The sequence below is a fragment of the Salmo salar genome, chromosome ssa11 (genome assembly GCF_905237065.1).
Source record: "Salmo salar chromosome ssa11, Ssal_v3.1, whole genome shotgun sequence".
Lineage (NCBI taxonomy): Eukaryota > Metazoa > Chordata > Actinopteri > Salmoniformes > Salmonidae > Salmo > Salmo salar.
In genome coordinates this window covers 92,857,074-92,870,220 of record NC_059452.1, presented here as the reverse complement: position 1 = coordinate 92,870,220, position 13,147 = coordinate 92,857,074, and positions in this window count along the sequence as shown.

Here is a 13,147-nt window from a genome sequence, read left to right as displayed (position 1 = left end):
ACTCAAAATAATCTCCCACAAACCCAGGTGGGAAAAACAACCACTTAAATATGATCCCCAATTAGAGACAATGATGACCAGCTGCCTCTAATTGGAGATCATCCCCCCCCCAAAACAACATAGAAATACAACAACTAGAACTCCACATAGAAATACGTAAACTAGACAAAACCCCCAACATAGAAAAAAGAATCTAGAACCAACATAGACATAAATAAACTAGACAAAACCCTCTGTCACGCCCTGACCTACTCTACCATAGAAAAATAAAAGCTTTCTATGGTCAGGACGTGACAGCTATAGCACTTTAGGTGTTGTGCTCTTCATTCCAATTATGAAAGTGGAAAGGTTTAGCCATATACAGTGCATTGGGAAAGTATTCAGGCCCCTTGACTTTTTCCGCATTTTGTTATGTTACAGCCTTATTCTAAAATGCATGAAATTGTTTTTTCCACCTCATCAATCTACACACAATACCCTATAACAACAAAGCAAAAACAGGTTTTTTGAAATTTTTGCAAATGTTCACTACCGGTCAAAGGTTTTAGAACACCTACTTATTCAAGAGGTTCTTTATTTTTATTATTTTCTATATTGTAGAATAATAGTGAAGACATCAAAACTATGAAATAACACATATGGAATCATGTAGTAACCAAAAAAGTGTGAAACAAATCAAAATATATTTTATATTTGAGATTCTTCAAATAGCCACCATTTGCCTTGATGACAGCTTTGCACACACTGGAATTCTCTCAACCAGCTTCATGAGGTAATCACCTGGAATGCATTTCAATTAACAGGTGTGACTTGTTAAAAGTTCATTTGTGGATTTCTTTCCTTTTTAAAACCGCTTAAGGATCCGCCAATTTTCGGCTAAAATGACATACCCAAATCTAACTGCCTGTAGCTCAGGCATTGAAGCAGGGATATGCATTTTCTTGATACCATTTGAAAGGAAACACTTTGTCGTTTGTGGAAATGTGAAATGAATGTAGGAGAATATAACACATTGGATCTGGTAAAAGAAAATACAAAGAAAAAATCATACGTTTATTTGTATTTTTTTGTACCATCTTTGAAATGCAAGATAAAGGCCTTAATGTATTATTCCAGCCCAGGCGCAATTTAGATTTTGGCCACTAGATGGCAGCGGTGCAGCAGCAAAGTTTTAGACTGATCCAATGAACCATTGCATTTCAGTTAAAAATGTTGTTTCAAGACTGAACAAATGTGCCTAATTGGTTTATGAATAACTTTTCAAGTTCATAAATGTGCACTCTCCTCAAACAATAGCATGGTATTTTTTTCCCTGTAATAGCTACTGTAAATTGGACAGTGCAGTTAGATTAACAAGAATTTAAGCTTTCTGCCAATATCAGATATCAAATCAAATCAAATTTATTTATATAGCCCTTCGTACATCAGCTGATATCTCAAAGTACTGTACAGAAACCCAGCCTAAAACCCCAAACAGCAAGCAATGCATGTGAAAGAAGCACGGTGGCTAGGAAAAACTCCCTAGGAAAAACTCCCTAGAAAGGCCAAAAACCTAGGAAGAAACCTAGAGAGGAACCAGGCTATGAGGGGTGGCCAGTCCTCTTCTGGCTGTGCAGGGTGGATATTATAACAGAACATGGTCAAGATGTTCAAATGTTCATAAATGACCAGCATGGTCAAATAATAATAATCATAGTAGTTGTCGAGGGTGCAACAAGCACGTCCGGTGAACAGGTCAGGGTTCCATAGCCGCAGGCAGAACAGTTGAAACTGGAGCAGCAGCACGGCCAGGTGGACTGGGGACAGCAAGGAGTCATCATACCAGGTAGTCCTGAGGCATGGTCATAGGGCTCAGGTCCTCCGAGAGAAAGACAGAAAGAGAGAATTAGAGAGAGCATATTTAAATTCACACAGGACACCGGATAAGACAACAGAAATACTCCAGATGTAACAGACTGACCCTAGCCCCCCGACACATAAACTACTGCAGCATAAATACTGGAGGCTGAGACAGGAGGGATCAGAAGACACTGTGGCCCCATCCGATGATACCCCCGGACAGGGCCAAACAGGCAGGATATAACCCCACCAACTTTGCCAAAGCACAGCCCCCACACCACTAGAGGGATGTCTCCAACCACCAATTTACCGTCCTAAGACAAGGCCGAGTATAGCCCACAACGATCTCCGCTATGGCACAACCCAAGGGGGGGTGCCAACCCAGACAGGAAGACCACGTCAGTGACTCAACCCACTCAAGTGACGCACCCCTCCCATGGACGGCATGGAAGAACACCAGTAAGCCAGTGACTCAGCCCCTGTAAAAGGGTTAGAGGCAGAGAATCCCAGTGGAAATAGGGGAACCGGCAAGGCAGAGACAGCAAGGGCGGTTCGTTGCTCCAGCCTTTCCTTTCACCTTCACACCCCTGGGCCAGACTATACTTAATCATAGGACCTACTGAAGAGATAAGTCTTCAGTAAAGACTTAAAGGTTGAGACTGAGTCTGCGTCTCTCACATTGGTAGGCAGACCATTCCATAAAAATGGAGCTCTATAGGAGAATGCCCTACCTCCAGCCGTTTGCTTAGAAATTCTAGGAACAATTAGGAGGCCTGCGTCTTGTGACCGTAGCGTACGTGTAGGTATGTACGGCAGGACCAAATCGGAAAGATAGGTAGGAGCAAGCCCATGTAATGCTTTGTAGGTTAGCAGTAAAACCTTGAAATCAGCCCTTGCCTTAACAGGAAGCCAGTTTAGGGAGGCTAGCACTGGAGTAATATGATCAATTTTTTGGGTTCTAATCAGGATTCTAGCAGCCGTATTTAGCACTAACTGAAGTTTGTTTAGTGCTTTATCCGGGTAGCCGGAAAGTAGAGCATTGCAGTAGTCCAGCCTAGAAGTAACAAAAGCATGGATTAATTTTTCTGCGTCATTTTTGGACAGAACGTTTCTGATTTTTGCAATGTTACGTAGATGGGAAAAAAGCTGTCCTTGAAACAGTCTTGATATGTTCTTCAAAAGAGAGATCAGGGTCCAGAGTAACGCCGAGGTCCTTCACAGTTTTATTTGAGACGACTGTACAACCATCCAGATTAATTGTCAGATTCAACAGAAGATCTCTTTGTTTCTTGGGACCTAGAACAAGCATCTCTGTTTTGTCCGAGTTTAAAAGTAGAAAGTTTGCAGCCATCCACTTCTTTATGTCTGAAATACAGGCTTCTAGCGAGGGCAATTTTGGGGCTTCACCATGTTTCATTGAAATGTACAGCTGTGTGTCGTCCGCATAGCAGTGAAATTTAACATTATGTTTTCGAATGACATCCCCAAGAGGTAAAATATATAGTGAAAACAATAGTGGTCTTAAAACGGAACCTTGAGGAACACCGAAATTTACAATTGATTTGTCAGAGGACAAACCATTCACAGAGACAAACTGATATCTTTCCGACAGATAAGATCTAAACCAGGCCAGAACTTGTCCATGTAGACCAATTTGGGTTTCCAATCTCTCCAAAAGAATGTGGTAATCGATGGTATCAAAAGCGGCACTAAGATCTAGGAGCACGAGGACAGATGCAGAGCCTCGGTCTGACGTCATTAAAAGGTCATTTACCACCTTCACAAGTGCAGTCTCAGTGCTATGATGGGGTCTAAAACCAGACTGAAGCGTTTCGTATACATTGTTTGTCTTCAGGAAGGCAGTGAGTTGCTGTGCAACAGCTTTTTCTAAAATTTTTGAGAGGAATGGAAGATTCGTTATAGGCCGATAGTTTTTTATAATTTCTGGATCAAGATTCGGCTTTTTCAAGAGAGGCTTTATTACTGCCACTTTTAGTGAGCTTGGTACACATCCGGTGGATAGAGAGCCGTTTATTATGTTCAACATAGGAGGGCCAAGCACAGGAAGCAGCTCTTTCAGTAGTTTAGTTGGAATAGGGTCCAGTATGCAGCTTGAGGGTTTGGAGGCCATGATTATTTTCATCATTGTGTCAAGAGATATAGTACTAAAACACTTTAGTATCTCCCTTGATCCTAGGTCCTGGCAGAGTTGTGTAGACTCAGGACAATGGAGCTTTGGAGGAATACCCAGATTTTAAGAGTAGTCTGTAATTTGCTTTCTAATGATCATGATCTTTTCTTCAAAGAAGTTCATACATTTATTACTGCTGAAGTGAAATCCATCCTCCATTTGCGAAGGCTGCTTTTTAGTTAGCTTTGCGACAGTATCAAAAATAAATTTCGGATTGTTCTTATGATATGTCTATGTCCTGGGAAATGTTCTTGTTACTTACAACCTCATGCTAATCGCATTAGCCCATGTTAGCTCAACCGTCCTGTGGGGGACCCACCAATCCTGAAGGAGTTTAATGCGTTTGAGCCAATCAGTTGTGTTGTGACAAGGTAGGGGTGATATACAGAAGATAGGCCTATTTGGTAAAAGACCAAGTCCATATTGTGGGAAGAACAGCTCAAATAAGGAAAGAGAAACGACAGTCCATCATTACTTTTAGACATGAAGGTCAGTGAATACGGAACATTTCAAGAACTTTGAAAGTTTCTTCAAGTGCAGTCGTAAAAAACATCAAGCGCTATGATGAAACCAGCTCTCATGAGGACCACCACAGGAATGGAAGACCCAGAGTTGCCTCTGCTGCAGAGGATAAGTTCATTAGAGTTACCAGCCTCAGAAATTGCAGCCCAAATAAATGCTTCACAGAGTTCAAGTAACAGACACATCTCAACATCAACTGTTCAGAGGAGACTGTGTGAATCAGGCCTTCATGGTTGACTTGCTGCAAAGAAACCACTACTAAAAGGACACCAATAAGAAGAAGAGACTTGCTTGGGCCAAGAAACACGAGCAACGGACATTAGACCGGTGGAAATTTGTCCTTTGGTCTGGAGTCCAAATTGGGCATTTTTGGTTCCAACTGCTGTGTCTTTGTGAGACGAGGTGTCGGTGAACGGATGATCTCTGCATATGTATTTCCCACCGTAAAGCATGGAGGAGGAGTTGGTATGGTGTGGGGGTGCTTTGCTGGTGACACTTTCTGTGATTTATTTAGAATTCAAGGCACACTTAACCATTATGGCTACCACAGCATTCTGCAGTGATACGCCATCCCATCTGGTTTGGGTTTAGTTGGACTATCATTTTTTTTTAAACAGGACAATGGCCCAACACACCTTCAGGCTGTGTAAGGGCTATTTGACCAAGAAGGAGAGTGATGGAGTGATGCATCAAATGACCTGGCCTCCACAATCACCCGACCTCAACCAAATTGAAATGGTTTGGGATGAGTTGGAAATATAAAATATATTTTGATTTGTTTAACACTTTTTTGTTTACTACATGATTCCATATCTGTTATTTCATAGTTTTGATGTCTTCAATATTATTCTACAATGTAGAACATAGTACAAATAAAGAAAAACCCTTGAACGAGTAGGTGTTCTAAAACTTTTGACTGCTAGTGTATATATATATATAAAAATAATTAAATATCACATTTACATAAGTATTCAAACCATTTACTCAGTACTTTGTTGAAGCACCTTTGTCAGCGATTACAGCCTTGAGTCTTCTTGGGTATGATGCTACAAGCGTATTTGGGGAGTTTCTCCCAGTCTTCTCTGCAGATCCTCTCAAGCTCTGTCAGGTTGGATGAGGAGCGTTGCTGCACAGCTATTATCAGGCCTCTCCAGAGATGTTTGATCAGGTTCAAGTCCAGGCTCTGGCTGGACCACCCAACTAAATTCAGAGACTAGTCCCAAAGCCACTCCTGCGTTGTCTTGGCTGTGTGCTTAAGGTCGTTACCCTGTTGGAAGGTGAACCTTCACCCCAGTCTAAGGTCCTGAGCGCTCTGCAGCAGGTTTTCATTAAGGATCTCTCTGTACTTTGCTCCGTTCATCTTTTCCCTTGATCCTGACTAGTCTCCCAGTCCCTGCCACTGAAAAATCATCCCCACAGAATGATGCTGCAACCACCATACTTCACCGTAGGGATGGTGCCAGATTTCCTCCAGACGTGACACTTCACATTCAGTCTAAAGAGTTCAATCTTGGTTTCATCAGATCAGAGCATCTTGTTTCTCATGGTCTGAAGATCCTTTAGGTGCCTTTTGGCAAACTCCAAGCGGGCTGTCATGTGTCTTTTACTGAGGAGTGGCTTCCGTCTGGCCACTCTCTACCAGAAATGCCTGATTGGTGGAAGTGCTGCAGAGATGGTTGTACTTCTGGAAGGTTATCTCATCTCCACAGAGAAACTCTGGAGCCCTGTCAGAGTGAACATTGGGTTCTTTGTCATCTCCCTGACCAAGGCCCTTCTCCCCCTGATTGCTCAGTTTGGCCGGGCAGCCAACTCTAGTCTTGGTGGTTCAAAACTTCTTCCAATTAAGAATGATGGAGGCAACTGTATTCTTGGGGACCTTTAATGCTGCAGACATTTTTTGGTACCCTTCCCCAGATCTGTGCCTCGACACAATTCTGTCTCGAAGCTCTACGGACAATTCCTTCAATCTCATGGCTTGGTTTTTTCTCTGACATGTACTGTCAACTGTGGGAGCTTATATAGACAAGTATGTGCTTTTCCAAATCATGTTCAATCAATTGAATTTACCAAAGGTGGACTCCAATCAAGTTGTAGAAACATCAAAATGATGATCAATGGAAACAGGATGCACCTGAGCTCAATTTCAAGTCTCAGCAAAGTCTGAACACTTAAAGTTGAAGTCGGAAGTTTACATTTACATTTACATTTAAGTCATTTAGCAGACGCTCTTATCCAGAGCGACTTACAAATTGGTGCATTCACCTTATAATATCCAGTGGAACAACCACTTACAATAGTGCATCTAAATCTTTTAAGGGGGGGGGTTAGAAGGATAACTTTATCCTATCCCAGGTATTCCTTGAAGAGGTGGGGTTTCAGGTGTCTCCGGAAGGTGGTGATTGACTCCGCTGTCCTGGCGTCTCGAGGGAGCTTGTTCCACCATTGGGGTGCCAGAGCAGCGAACAGTTTTGACTGGGCTGAGCGGGAACTGTGCTTCCTCAGAGGTAGGGAGGCGAGCAGGCCAGAGGTGGATGAACGCAGTGCCCTTGTTTGGGTGTAGGGCCTGATCAAAGCCTGAAGCTCCGTAGGCAAGCACTATGGTCTTGTAGCGGATGCGAGCTTCAACTGGAAGCCAGTGGAGAGAGCGGAGGAGCGGGGTGACGTGAGAGAACTTGGGAAGGTTGAACACCAGACGGGCTGCGGCGTTCTGGATGAGTTGTAGGGGTTTAATGGCACAGGCAGGGAGCCCAGCCAACAGCGAGTTGCAGTAATCCAGGCGGGAGATGACAAGTGCCTGGATTAGGACCTGCGCCGCTTCCTGTGTGAGGCAGGGTCATACTCTGCGAATGTTGTAGAGCATGAACCTACAGGATCGGGTCACCGCCTTGATGTTAGTGGAGAACGACAGGGTGTTGTCCAGGGTCACTCCAAGGTTCTTAGCACTCTGGGAGGAGGACACAAGGGAGTTGTCAACCGTGATGGCGAGATCATGGAACGGGCAGTCCTTCCCCGGGAGGAAGAGCAGCTCCGTCTTGCCGAGGTTCAGCTTGAGGTGGTGATCCGTCATCCACACTGATATGTCTGCCAGACATGCAGAGATGCGATTCGCCACCTGGTTGTCAGAAGGGGGAAAGGAGAAGATTAATTGTGTGTCGTCTGCATAGCAATGATAGGAGAGACCATGTGAGGATATGACAGAGCCAAGAGACTTGGTGTATAGCGAGAATAGGAGAGGGCCTAGAACAGAGCCCTGGGGGACACCAGTGGTGAGAGCATGTGGTGCGGAGACAGATTCTCGCCACGCCACCTGGTAGGAGCGACCTGTCAGGTAGGACGCAATCCAAGCGTGGGCCGCGCCGGAGATGCCCAGCTCGGAGAGGGTGGAGAGGAGGATCTGATGGTTCACAGTATCAAAGGCAGCAGATAGGTCTAGAAGGATGAGAGCAGAGGAGAGAGAGTTAGCTTTAGCAGTGCGGAGAGCCTCCGTGACACAGAGAAGAGCAGTCTCAGTTGAATGCCCAGTCTTGAAACCTGACTGATTAGGATCAAGAAGGTCATTCTGAGAGAGATAGCAAGAGAGCTGGCCAAGGATGGCACGTTCAAGAGTTTTGGAGAGAAAAGAAAGGGATACTGGTCTGTAGTTGTTGACATCGGAGGGATCGAGTGTAGGTTTTTTCAGAAGGGGTGCAACTCTCGCTCTCTTGAAGACGGAAGGGACGTAGCCAGCGGTCAAGGATGAGTTGATGAGCGAGGTGAGGTAGGGGAGAAGGTCTCCGGAAATGGTCTGGAGAAGAGAGGAGGGGATAGGGTCAAGTGGGCAGGTTGTTGGGCGGCCGGCCGTCACAAGACGCGAGATTTCATCTGGAGAGAGAGGGGAGAAAGAGGTCAAAGCACAGGGTAGGGCAATGTGAGCAGGACCAGCGGTGTCGTTTGACTTAGCAAACGAGGATCGGATGTCGTTAACCTTCTTTTCAAAATGGTTGACGAAGTCATCCGCAGAGAGGGAGGAGGGGGGGAGGGGGAGGAGGATTCAGGAGGGAGGAGAAGGTAGCAAAGAGCTTCCTAGGGTTAGAGGCAGATGCTTGGAATTTAGAGTGGTAGAAGGTGGCTTTAGCAGCAGAGACAGAAGAGGAAAATGTAGAGAGGAGGGAGTGAAAGGATGCCAGGTCCGCAGGGAGGCGAATTTTCCTCCATTTCCGCTCGGCTGCCCGGAGCCCTGTTCTGTGAGCTCGCAGTGAGTCGTCGAGCCACGGAGCAGGAGGGGAGGACCGAGCCAGCCTGGAGGATAGGGGACAGAGAAAATCAAAGGACGCAGAGAGGGAGGAGAGGAGGGTTGAGGAGGCAGAATCAGGAGATAGGTTGGAGAAGGTTTGAGCAGAGGGAAGAGATGATAGGATGGAAGAGGAGAGAGTAGCGGGAGAGAGAGAGCGAAGGTTGGGACGGCGCAATACCATCCGAGTAGGGGCAGAGTGAGAAGTGTTGGATGAGAGCGAGACTTAGGTTTGAGTCATTAAAACTCATTTTTCAACTATAGTTTGGGCAAGTCAGTTAGGATATTTACTTTGTGCACGACACAAGTGGGTCAAAAGTTTACATACACTCAGTTGACTGTGCCTTTAAACAGCTTGGAAAATTCTAGATTATGTCATGGCTTTAGAAGCTTCTGATAGACTAATTGACATAATTTGTGTCAATTGGAGGTGTACCTGTGGATGTATTTCAATGCTTACCTTCAAACTCAGTGCCTCTTTGCTTGACATCATGGGAAAATCAAAAGAAATCAGCCAAGACCTCAGAAACAAAACTGTAGACTTCCGCATGTCTGGTTCATCCCTGGGAGCAATTTCCAAACGCCTGAAGGTACCACGTTCAATAAGTTAAGGAGAAGTTCTCTCTCAGGGGGTCTAACCCCAAGAAGTTCTGGAAAATGGTTAAAGACCTGGAGAATAAAACCCTCCTCCTCACAGCTGCCCATGTCCCTTAATGTTGATGATGTGGTTGTTACTGACAAGGAGCACATGACTGAGCTCTTTAATCACCACTTAATTAAGCCAGGATTCCTATTTGACTCAGCCATGCCTCCTTGTCCGTCCAACATTTCCTCATCTCCCACCTATCTAATACGACTAGCCTAGATGCTCCTCCCTCTTTTTCCCCTGCCCCGCTACACAGTTTCTCCCTGCAGGTGGTCACTGAATCCGAGGTGCTAAAGGAGCTCCTTAAACTTGACCCCAAAAAACATCTGGGTCAGATGGTTTAGACCCTTTCTTCTTTATAGTTGCTTCCCCTATCATCACCAAGCCTATCTCTGACCTTTTTAACCTGTCTCTCCTCTCTGGGGAGGTTACCACTGCTTGGAAGACAGCCACGGAGCATCCTTTATTTAAAGGGGGAGATCAAGCTGATCCTAACTGTTATAGGCCAAGTTTTATTTTACCCTGTTAATCAAAAGTGTTGGAAAAACTTGTCAATAATCAACTGACTGGCTTTCTTTTTGTCTATAGTATTCTCTCTGGTATGCAATCTGGTTTCCTCTTAGGTTATGGATGTATCACTACAACCTTAAAGGTCCTAAATTATGTCACCATTACACTTGATTCTAAGCAATGTTGTGCTGCCATTTTTATTGACTTGGCCAAAGCTTTTGATACTGTAGATCATTCCATTCATGTGGGCCTGCTAAGGAGTTTTGGTATCTCTGAGGGGTCTTTGGCCTGGTTTGCTAACTACCTCTCTCAAAGAGTGCAGTGTATAAAGTCAGAACATCTGCTGTCTCAGCCACTGCCTGTCACCAAGGGACTACGCCAAGGTTAAATCCTAGGCCCCACGCTCTTCTCAATTTACATCAACAACATAGCTCAGGCAGTAGGAAGCTCTCTCATCCATTTATATGCAGATGATGCAGTCTTATACTCAGCTGGCCCCTCCCTGGATGTTGTGTTAAACACTATACAGTGAGGGAAAAAAGTATTTGATCCCCTGCTGATTTTGTACGTTTGCCCACTGACAAAGAAATGATCAGTCTATAATTTTAATGGTAGGTTTATTTGAACAGTGAGAGACAGAGTAACAACAACAAAAAAATGAAAACCGCATGTCAAAAATGTTATAAATTGATTTGCATTTTAATGAGGGAAATAAGTATTTGACCCCCTCTCAATCAGAAAGATTGCTGGCTCCCAGGTGTCTTTTATACAAGTAACGAGCTGAGATTAGGAGCACACTCTTAAAGGGAGTGCTCCTAATCTCAGTTTGTTACCTGTATAAAAGACACCTGTCCACAGAAGCAATCAATCAATCAGATTCCAAACTCTCCACTATGGCCAAGACCAAAGAGCTCTCCAAGGATGTCAGGGACAAGATTGTAGCCCTACACAAGGCTGGAATGGGCTACAAGACCAGCAGCTTGGTGAGAAGGTGACAACAGTTGGTGCGATTATTCGCAAATGGAAGAAACACAAAAGAACTGTCAATCTCCCTCGGCCTGGGGCTCCATGCAAGATCTCACCTCGTGGAGTTGCAATGATCATGAGAACGGTGAGGAATCAGCCCAGAACTACACAGGAGGATCTTGTCAATGATCTCAAGGCAGCTGGGACCATAGTCACCAAGAAAACAATTAGTAACACACTACGCCGTGAAGGACTGAAATCCTGCAGCGCCCGCAAGGTCCCCCTGCTCAAGAAAGCACATACACATGCCCGTCTGAAGTTCACCAGTGAACATCTGAATGATTCAGAGGACAACTGGGTGAAAGTGTTGTGGTCAGATGAGACCAAAATGGAGCTCTTTGGCATCAACTCAACTCGCCGTGTTTGGAGGAGGAGGAATGCTGCCTATGACACCTAAAACACCATCCCCACCCTCAAACATGGAGGTGGAAACATTATGCTTTGGGGGTGTTTTTCTGCTAAGGGGACAGGACAACTTCACCGCATCAAAGGGACGATGGACGGGGCCATGTGCGGTCAAATCTTGGGTGAGAACCTCCTTCCCTCAGCCAGGGCATTGAAAATGGGCCGTGAATGGGTATTCCAGCATGACAATGACCCAAAACACACGGCCAAGGCAACAAAGGAGTGGCTCAAGAAGAAGCACATTAAGGTCCTGGAGTGGCCTAGCCAGTCTCCAGACCTTAATCCCATAGAAAATCTGTGGAGGGAGCTGAAGGTTCGAGTTGCCAAACGTCAGCCTCGAAACCTTAATGACTTGGAGAAGATCTGCAAAGAGGAGTGGGACAAAATCCCTCCTGAGATGTGTGCAAACCTGGTGGCCAACTACAAGAAACGTCTGACCTCTGTGATTGCCAACAAGGGTTTTGCCACCAAGTACGAAGTCATGTTTTGCAGAGGGGTCAAATACTTATTTCCCTCATTAAAATGCAAATAAATGTATAACATTTGACATGCGTTTTTCTGGATTTTTTGTTGTTGTTATTCTGTCTCTCACTGTTCAAATACACCTACCATTAAAATTATAGACTGATCATTTCTTTGTCAGTGGGCAAACGTACAAAATCAGCAGGGGATCAAATACTTTTTTCCCTCACTGTACAACAAAGCTTTCTTAGTGTCCAACAAGCTTTCTCTTCCCTTAACCTTGTTCTGAGCACCTTCAAAACAAAGGTCATGTGGTTTGGTAAGAAGAATGCCCCTCTCCCCACCTGTGTGACTACTACCTCTGAGGGTTTAGAGCAAGTACTTGGGAGTATGGCTAGATGGTACACTGTCCTTCTCTCAGCACATATCAAAGCTGCAGGCTATGGTTGAATCTAGACTTGGTTTCCTCTATCGTAATCGCTCCTCTTTCACTCCAGCTGCCAAACTAACCCTGATTCAGATGACCATCCTACCCATGCTAGATTATGGAGACGTAATTTATAGATCGGCAGGTAAGGGGGCTCTCGAGCGGCTAGATGTTCTTTACCATTCGGCCATCAGATTTGCCAGCAATGCTCCTTATAGGACACATCACTGCACTCTATACTCCTCTGTAAACATCTCTGTATACCTGTTGCAAGACCCACTGGTTGATGCTTATTTATAAAACCCTCTTAGGCCTTACTCCTCCGTATCTGAGATACCTTCTGCAGCCATCATCCTCCACATACAACACCCGTTCTGCCAGTCACATTCTGTTAAAGGTCCCCAAAGCACACACATCCTTGGGTCGCTCCTCTTTACAGTTCGCTGCAGCTAGCAACTGGAACGAGCTGCAAAAAACACTCAAACTGGACAGTTTTATCTCCATCTCTTCATTCAAAGACTCAATCATGGACACTCTTACTCACAGTTGTGGCTGCTTCGTGTGATGTATTGTTGTCTCTACCTTCTTGCCCTTTGTGCTGTTGTCTGTGCCCAATAATGTTTGTACCATGTTGTGGTGCTGCCATGTTGTGTTGCTTCCATGTTGTTGTCATATTGTGTAGCTACCATGCTATGTTGTTGTCTTAGGTCTCTCTTTATGTACTGTTGTGGTGTCTCTCTTGTCATGATGTGTGTTTTGTCCTATATATATATATATATTTTTTTTTAATCCCACCCCCTGTCCCCACAGGAGGCATTTTGCCTTTTGGTAGGCCGTCATAAATAAGAA